General features: G+C 36.7%; 1 pseudogene; it reads left to right on the plus strand.

The window, feature by feature from the left end:
• Window positions 1–5,618: 5,618 nt before the first annotated feature.
• Window positions 5,619–6,903, plus strand: LOC113362405 (annotated as a pseudogene).
• Window positions 6,904–9,092: the final 2,189 nt, after the last annotated feature.

Below are 9,092 nucleotides of genomic sequence, written 5' to 3' on the forward strand. Positions count from 1 at the left end.
ATACGACCTATTAGTTTTTAACATCGACAAGATCTACAAGCAAGAAACTGCAAATGTTATTGACAGATCTATAGAGGTTATTGTTCTATATAAAGAAACAACAAGAGTAAAAATAACAAATACCCCTAACCTAGAAGTTGTAAAACAAAGAAAGTAAATAAAGATAAAGACGAGTTACAAATAGCACATTTTTTACACGGAATAAATAAGAAAACAGACTTATACTGCTAACACTCCCCCTCAATCTGATGGAGGGTGAAAACAATGCATCATTTGACAAGACAAGTTGTAAAAGGTAGTAGAAGCAAGTCCTTCGGTGGAGAGGTCAGCTAGCTGTCGAGAAGAAGGTATGACTGAACTACAACAATTCCATCATCCATCAAATCCGAAAAAAAGTGATAATCAAGTTCAATGTCTTTTTTCATAGTTTGAGAGTATCTTTTCCTAGACATAAACGCTCACCGTACACCATCTTCCCTAACTTCATACATACTAGCCACCACGACCTCCTTGGTCCTTGAAGCTTCATAATCCAAAGGAAACATATCACATAACCATCCTGCACCAAGCCAAGAGTCATCCCAAAATCTAGTTTTCTTACCCGCTCCAATCTTGAATCTAATACTTTTATTGAAATCTTCAAGCTATGATCTTCCTCCATAAAGCATCTTTCTCCACGCCAAAGCGCCACCACCATTTTTTTAGCAAAGCCGAGTTCACTTGCTTAGCTCTTCTTATACCACCACCTTTTTCTTTTGGTTTTGAAGACAATTCCCAACCAATATTATGAATCTTTTCTTATTGTCATAATCCATAAGAAACTTCTCACAATTCTATCAATTTTCTTAGTTATGGATCAAGGAGCAAGAAAAATAGAGAGATAAAAATGGGTAGACTAGCTAAAACTTTTGATGAGAGTAACTTACCTCCTGTTGCTATTGGTTTTCCATTCCAAGAAGTAACTATTTGCCACAAATTTCAAGTGTTTTTCCCCATTTTTGAGTGCCTCCTACCTTGTCTCCCTAAGGTAAGCCAAGATATATGCTAGGAAAACTCGCATATTTGCATCCTAGCATGTTAGCATAATTTTCAACATCCTCCTCGACCGCGACTCCAAATAAGCTACTTTGAAAGAAATTTATCTTCAAACCAGAAGTTAACTCGAAACAAAGAAGAAGGTAGCGAAGGTTATCAACTTGTTCTCTCTTAGCATCAAGAAAAATGATAGTGTCATCGGCAAATTTCAAGTGATTTATTTTTGTTCCCCCCTCCTTGACGGAGAAACCCGAGATTTGATCATGTTCTTGTGCTTTACTCAACATACAACTTAAGACTTCACAAACAATATTAAAAGAAAAGGAGAAAGAGGGTCTCCTTGACGAAGTCCCTTTTCACTACCGAAATAACCGAAAGACGATCCATTAACAAGAACCGAGAACTTTGAGAATGTTAAACAATTTCTAATCCAACCCTCCAAACACCACCAAACCCCATTTTGCAAAAATTCATTTAAAAAATTCCAATTCACTTTATCAAACGCCTTTTCAAAATCAAGCTTGCAAACCAACCCCGATAATTTTTGACGAAGTCTAGAATCCACACATTCATTTGCTATCAAAATTCCATCAAGAATTTGTCTTCCTTTAATAAAACTAGATTGAGTTGTTGAGATTAGAGTAGGAAGGTATACCTTTAAATGCTCACTTTTGAAATGATTTTGTACACATTCCCAATAAGACTAATAGGCCGAAAATCTTTTACTTCTTCTACACCCGTCTTCTTAGGGATAAGCGCAATAAAATTATTTTTCAATGACGAATGAAGAATTATTTGGTCGTGAAATTCTTCGAAAACCTTCATCAAATCTTCTTTTAGAAAATCCCAACAAACAAGAAAGAACTTCATAGGAAATCCATCCGGACCCGGAGCACGAACAATTCATAAATCTTTAATTTCATTCTTAATTTCTTCTTCACAAAAAGTCTCTCCAACCATATGCTTGCATTCTCATCAATACTCTTTAGACACATATTTTTGATTCTTGGACGCTTGTTTGAAATTTCTTTAAATGCTAACTCAAAATGATTTGCGATACCCAACTCGATTTCTTCTTTGTTTTCGGTCTATCGACCATTGATATGAAGGTTATTGATGTTGTTAAAAGCTCTATGACCCCTAACTACTAGATAAAAATGTTTGGTGTTTCTATCTCCATCTCGAAAGTATCTAATTCTTGACTTTGCCGCATCATTATGCTTTGACGACGATGAGCCACATCAAACTCCATTTTAGTCGTCACAAGCATGTCTTTTCACCTTCGGTAAGACCCCTTTCATCATGTTGTTCATCTAACTCTCTCATCTTGGTAAGTTCCAAGTCTTTGTTTCCAGTCTATCGACCATTAATACGAAGGTTATTGATGTTGTTAAAGCTTTATGACCCCTCACTACTCGATGAAAATGTTTGGTGTTTCTATCTCCATCTCGAAAATATCTAATTATTGATTTTTCCGCATCATTATGCTTTGACGACGATGAGCCACATCAAACTCCATTTTAGCCGTCAAAATCATGTCTTCTTCACCTTCGGTAAGACCCCTTTCATCATCTAGTTCATCTAACTCTCTCATCTTGGTAAGTGCCAAGTCAATTGCCCTATCAATGTTCCTAAAGACGTCTCGATTCCACACCTTCAATTTCTCCTTCAAAGCATGTAACTTCTTTGAAAAACATTCACCCGCCGTGCCTACAACAGAAAAAGATTCCCACCATTCTTTCATTAAAGAAATCATGTTAGTTCCTTCTAGCCAAGATAATTGAAATCGAAAAGGGAAAGCACCCCAATCCGAGTCCTTTGAGCATAACTCAATGGGAAAATGATCCGAAAAAGATTTTGCAAGTCGCTTGAAGTTGATATTTGAAAAATGATCTTCCCAATCCGACGAGAAAGAAAACGGTCAATTTTTCTCTTCTTATTACGTGGCCTACTCCAATTATACTTCCACCATGTATCTTATATCGTTGAAGTCTCCACCGAAAAACAAAGGCATTCCATTCCAATAACCATGCAAGGTAGCTAGCTCCATACGAAATATTTTTTTTTTCGTTCACATTGCAAGGACCAAAACAATTAAGACCCAACGGAAGTTATCCTCCAAATTCGACAAGAGATATTATAGTAAAAGTTCCTTCAAGAAAGTCATCAACCTCAATCAAATCTGAATTCCATATCAACAAAATTCCGCCCGATCTTCCATCAGAATTTAAAGCAATCCACTTGCACGGAGTCGCACCCCAATATTGACGCACAATCTTATCGTTACAAGCACTAAGCTTGGTCTCTTGAATCATAAGAATTGTAGGCTTCCACCGTTGCACAAGCTTTTTTTAACTTCTATCGTTTATTAGGGTCGTTAAAACCATTGACATTCCAAAAAATTATGTTAAACATTTAAATTTATTGCAACCCCGTACAAACCAAACCTTAAAACAAGATCAATCAAGATCCTTCCTTTTCTCCGGCCGCGAGCTCATCTTTAAAAGCATTAGCATGATCCAAAATTGTGTTTGTAACAAAATCTTTTTCTTGTTCGGTGAATACGATACCCGAAGGGTGACCGGAGTTTTAAGTTTGCCATAGAGGGTATTAATTTATCCGACATACCTTTAGCCACCTTTGAATAATCACCGGATGCATTAAGATTACTTCTCGCACTACCACTTGTACGTGATGCCGCATCATCAGTATCTTCATTTGAAGAGTTATTTGCTTGCCAAACTCACTTCTTGACAAGGAGTTTGCAGCCTCCAAAGAAACTTCATTGTCAGAAACATTTTGGCTGTTATTGTTATTTTTCTTCGTAGATTGCACAATTTCATGAGCAACAATGATATTGTTCGAGATTTGTCATGAAGACAAAAAGGCAGATTACACAGGTGAAATGAACTTTTCTAACATTTTCATGAATCTGTTAGCCAAAAGTTTAGTATTACATAAACTTATCGGTCTACACTCAATCGGAGATTTATGTGTTTCCGTTTAGGAATAGGAATAGGAAAATTTTGTTTCCTTATCCAAGATTTATTTTGGAAAGAAAATTTTAAACTACTGCCGCCACTTGATCAACACAGTGTAGTTAAACTCATTTTGCTCAAAGCCCCTGACCACCATCGACTCAAACAGTTTAATGTTTATCTTGTCCATCAATTGAAATAGCTCCAAGCATCTTCCGCCATCCTATCTTTACAATGTGAATCTATTAAGATAGTAAAAGTTATCACATTGGGTGAAATCCCTCAATCTTTCATTTCATCAAAATGTCTTCTTGCTTCACCATGTAGGCAGTGTCCATGAATCATACAATACAATAATATGTCTTTGCATTTCCTCTAGTAACTATCTCGTCAAAGAGTATCTTTGCCTCATTCAACCGGCCTGAATTTCGAAGTCCACTTATGAATAAAAGAAGTATAAACAACTACATCCGGTACAACATTCAAATCTCTATATATCTCATTGAACAGAACCTGAGCTCCATCAATTAATTAAACCTCCTCTTCGGAGTGTATTTATGATCGCCGTTGGGGGCTCAAACATGGCCGAGAGGTAAATGGTCGCCTGTAAGGGCAAACCCTCATAGTTGACTATTCGACCATCCAAAGATGTGCAAATATAGGATTTGTGCACTCCATTAACTTTTGTTTTTACCAAGAGCAATCTTAGCTTTTATAAATACAAAGATAAGGATTTACAACGGCAGAGAAGTACGAATATGCGGTTTTAGCTATCGGACAGTGATGATAGAGTTTGTGAACCATTTTGGACCAGAACACTAGCCTCTATATGAAACATGCCATAATTAACAAGGGTTCATACACACACAAAGAAAAAAAGAAAAAGAAGAAAGTAAACTAGAGATCATTTAACTCACTTAGGGAGAGAGAGTGTTTAATAACAAAAAAATAACGGAGTCACATAGTGAAAGATGCCATCATGATCAACGAGTAGACGCATCTGAATATCATGTTGACCATGTAGGCAGTGGCCATGAATGATACAACTATATGTGGTTACATTTCCTTTACTAATTAACCATCTCGTCCAGGAGTCTCTTTGCCGCATTCAAGCAGCCTGAATTGCAAAATATAAGTGTAAACAACTACATCCGAATCATACAACATTCAAATATCTATGTATTTCATTGACGAGAACCAGAGCTTCATCAATTAACAGAACAGCACAACCTACTCTGACCTTGGAACTAGGTTTACAGTTTACTTGAGTTTAGGGTTCGAAAAAAGTCAAAACTAGGAACCGACTATTAATTCTGGTCAAAACTAGGAACCGCCTGGAAACATTACCCAGATAGACTCGAACACTGTTTCCTAGTAGCTCTATAAGTTTTTTTTTCCCTTATATATACATGGGCGCATGCATATAGCTCTTGTATCCCAGTTTTCATTGTTTCTTGATCCGCTTCTTGAAATAAAGAGTTCATCAGTTTTTTCCTTTCTTTCATGTTTCATCAGATAAGTAAATTCATTGAAGCCGTTTCAGGTAAAGAGAAGAAGAAAAATTGAAGTTCGTATTAAGTTTTTCTTCGACGATTTGGTATAAGCATGGAGTATTGTAGTTATACTCTGATTGATAAAGTTGGCGAAGGAACCTTCGGATACGTATGGAAAGCTATAGATAATCTAAGTGCTGATGGTTCTGAAATTGTAGCAATAAAGGAGATGAAGAAATTATATTCGTCCTTGGAAGAATGCCTTGAACTTCCAGAAGTCAGGCATTGGTTAAACTCTATGGGGATCCGAATATCGTCGGACTCAGAAAACTCATCTTTGACAATCAGGTGTTATATTTGGTCTTTGATTACGAAGAATCTACTCTGTATCGCCTTATGCATGATAAGATCAATCTTTGTACGGATGCTGAGTTACTAAACGGGTTATTGGAGAACAGGATAGGCCTTTTTTCGGAGTCTCGGATACGACGCTGGTCTCGTCAAATCTTGCTAGCTCTTGCACAGATGCATCGTCCTGGTGGATATATGCATCGAGATCTAAAACCAGATAACTTGCTGGTCGCTAGAGAAGGAGATTCAATAAAGATCGCGGATTTTGGTCAAGCTAGGGAAATTGATTCTAAATCACCGTGTTCAGATTATGTTACTACACGGATGTACCGCGCACCTGAAGTGTTTTAAACTCGGTTTCGTATACCTCTGCTGTTGATATGTGGGCAGTTGGGGCTATAATGGCCGAACTGTATTCGTTTCGTCCTCTTTTTCCTGGTAAGAATCGAGCAGATCAGCTGTATAAGATTTGCAGTGTAATCGGAAGTCCAACTTATGAGTCGTGGGCAGAAGGAATACAACTTGCCAATTGGTGTGGTTACAAGTTTCCTCAAGTACATCCATATGGTATTTCTACAATGATACCATCTGCTAGTCATGAGGCTATAGATCTGATTAAATCCCTTTGTTCCTGGGATCCAAAAAACAGACCAACAGCTATGGAGGCTCTGAAGCATCCTTACTTTGCGCCCGATATGCGTGAATTGCCAGAAGCGACAACAAGTGCAAAATTGGAGCAGAGAATATATCCTAATCAGACTTGCTTTGGTGAAAAACTTCTTGGCCCTTTCTCCCCTGTTAGAGATATTACATTTGAAGATATGTTAAAGAGGGTTTGGGCAGAGGATACAAGTGCAAAGTTCGCGCAGAGAATATATCCTAATCAGACTTGCTTTGGTGTAGAACTTTTTGGCCCTTTCTCCCCTGTAGGAAACATGACAAGCCAAGATCTGTTTGAGAGTGTTTGGGGTTGCAGTTTAGATGCCTCTTTCAGAGAGATAACTCATCAGGAGAAGCAGACAGCAGCAGCAGCGCATGCTTTCTAAAGTTGGGGATCGGCAAAGATGATGCAACAAAAGTTTATGAAGATTCTTTGATTTGTTTAATAATTAACTTCCCCTTATTTTCTTCGGAAATGGGTCATTTGTCCAAATATATTTAAAACATGGTTTAAATGGACGAGTAAAAATTTGTATGGGTGAAATGGACACCAAAAAAATAGTAAGGATGAATCCAGTTTCATCCTGACTTAAACTTAAAAAATAACAAGGATGAAACTGGATGCGTCCTAATGTAAATTAAAAATAAGAAAAAGTATTTGAAAATGGATAGGATGAAACTGTTTACATCCTGACTATTTTTAAATTTTTGTCCATTTAAACAGTATTAAAATCTAAATGTCCTTTTTACCCAAGAATTGTTGATTTTGGTCTTTTTAACCAATTTTGTGTATATTTTTGTCTTCGTTTTTCTTTTAAAGCTTTCATGCATGGCTTATGTTCATGCTTTTTTAACTTAGAGTGAGCAAGAATTTGAAAAAAAGTGTACGAAACTTAATGCTGATATTTTGATACTCTTTCTTCGACTCTCGATTGCGCTTTTAAGTAAAACTAAAAGATACTGAAATAAAATAAAATAATATAATAAAGAAAACTAAGTTTTAACAAGAAAGATTGTTCCCTGGTTCCACACTAAGTTGAGTACAATAGGTACGAGTCGTATGACCCTAGATTGAACCACTTCCGAGTTTCCACCATTGCACTCCATACAGTGATTGCACGGATAGTTGGACTAAACCCTTGGTTAGAAGCGATAAGCGGGTGAGTATTATGGGTGAGTATTATTCATACAAAACCAAATTGTTGTCTTAACTGAGATTACAAGCATCATTAATTACTGTGTCTGGATCATTTATACCATCATGATATTAGTTACTGTTTCCATGACCATAGTATCCCTTGCCAGAAGCTCGTGGAAATTGTTTCTTTCCCTAGTCACAGTGGTCATTATTTCATTTATTTGAGAGAAAAAGTGAGTGTTCCGGCAATGTGTAAGGCCCAGTGCTAAGCTTCAATATGAACGATGGAGTCATGGGAGTTGGGATTTCCAACAGCATTTTAAATTTGAGTGGTCGTTTATGTAGTTGATTCGCTAATAGATTGAAAGAAAAGGAAGATAGAATTTTATCCTCGAAAACGAAAAGTAAAAACTCAGTTTCTAACACAAAAAAAAGATTGTTCCCTGATTCCGCACTAAGTTGAGTACAGTAGATATGACCTGAAAATTGAAAATATAAAGAATTCTGACAAAAGAGGGCCTGGAAACATAAAGGAGGTAACAACTAGAGATTCTCCTTAGCCCAACGTTTAATATTTTCACTCTGAAGATGGCTCCTTTTTGATTTTGACGCAACAACACATGAATATATCTGCTCAAGTGAACAAATAAAACCTCGATACCTACAAAATACATACAATTTTTATTATTATTAGGCATGATTTTCAGCTCGTCATTTCCCATTGATGTGCCTCTTCTTAACTTTTGCCATTTATTTCCAACAAAAAAAGGAGGAAAACCAACTCATGCAAAATAAATAAATGAATCTCAGTTCTGATAACTTCACATTGATCTGCATATAACCCAAATAAAGCTTTCACCTAATATGATCAGCCAAACCGCGGTCATTAAAAAAATAGATGCAACATCAAATCAGCAGCTCGTCAAAGAAAATGCATAATTGTTTAGAAGAATATGTTGGAAAGTGGGTACTCAGAGGATGAAATTCAGAGAACAGAAAAGAATGTTGTGTCACTAAGCTTCAAAGCCTTTTGATTCTTTTTAGAAAATATTTCGATCATTCCCAAATAATTGGCGAGTGCAATTAGTCAATGAATAATGCTTTTAGGATATGATGAAGCCCTAACAACGTTGTTGGATTCAAGAGTTGTACTCCCTTGATCCAATCAAAAACACACGGTATTTAGAGTCTGATGATGCTTATATAGAGAACATAGATTTTTGATGTGTTGAAATGGGAGAAGGCCTTCGCTATTTAAAGAGGAATTCATGTCTTTCGGAGATGTCTTTCTATCTTCAATAGACGCTTTCAACAGGTATCCATTAATGGTATCTCTTGAAACAAACCCTATGGGAAGCTACACATCGATAAAACGTTTTGGTAACCGATACAGGTCGAATACATCCGGGAGTTACCACCCCCTACCCCCGGATAGCG

Source organism: Papaver somniferum, chromosome 1 (assembly GCF_003573695.1).
Source record: "Papaver somniferum cultivar HN1 chromosome 1, ASM357369v1, whole genome shotgun sequence".
Classification (NCBI taxonomy): domain Eukaryota; kingdom Viridiplantae; phylum Streptophyta; class Magnoliopsida; order Ranunculales; family Papaveraceae; genus Papaver; species Papaver somniferum.